The sequence below is a fragment of the Lucilia cuprina genome, chromosome 2 (genome assembly GCF_022045245.1).
Source record: "Lucilia cuprina isolate Lc7/37 chromosome 2, ASM2204524v1, whole genome shotgun sequence".
NCBI lineage: Eukaryota > Metazoa > Arthropoda > Insecta > Diptera > Calliphoridae > Lucilia > Lucilia cuprina.
In genome coordinates this window covers 64,743,049-64,743,893 of record NC_060950.1, presented here as the reverse complement: position 1 = coordinate 64,743,893, position 845 = coordinate 64,743,049, and positions in this window count along the sequence as shown.

Below are 845 nucleotides of genomic sequence, written 5' to 3'. Positions count from 1 at the left end.
AGTTCAGTTCTAGTTCAGTTCTAGTTCAGTTCTAGTTCAGTTCTAGTTCAGTTCTAGTTCAGTTCTAGTTCAGTTCTAGTTCAGTTCTAGTTCAAATCTAGTTGAGTTTTAGTTTTATAGTATTATTTAGTCTAGACTATGATTTAATCAGATGTCTTGTCAAGAGTTTAGTCTATGATCTATTGCATAGTCATGTTAATGATCAATTCTATCGTGTAGTCGATAGTCTGGTTTAAGGTATTTCTGATGGACTAATCTTTTGTTTAATATACGCCAGGTCTATCGTCTGATACATAGCCATATAGTCTAAGATTTAGCTCTATGGTCTAGATTATAGTCTTGCCTAAGGTCTAGACCATGATCTGATCTATGGTCTTGTCTGTGTTTATGTGTATTGTATGTTCTATTTTCAAATCTACAGTAGTTAATCTCTATGTCTATGATGTCGTCTGTTGATTATCCTTTTATCTAGTTCTAGGTCTAGTTTATAGTTTAGACATGCTTCAATCTATCGTCTAGTCTAAGGTATAGTTTAGACTATATTTTTTAGTAAAACAGATATTAGCTTATCCATATATATGAAGTCTGCACAGTTGCTTGCGTTTTGAAGCTTCAGTTATCTTTTCCTTTTAATTTCTAACAGAAAGCACTAATTTAGATTCATTAATTGCTATTAACTACTTATTGAGATATAATTGATTATTATTATTGATTTTATCTTTTATTTTGAATCTAATTACAATTAATCATTGTTGTCGATCATGTTTTGATAAGGTTAAAGTCTTTAATGACAATCGATCGTTTCTCGTATTAGGTTATAATTTTTCGAATTAATGTCAACATCG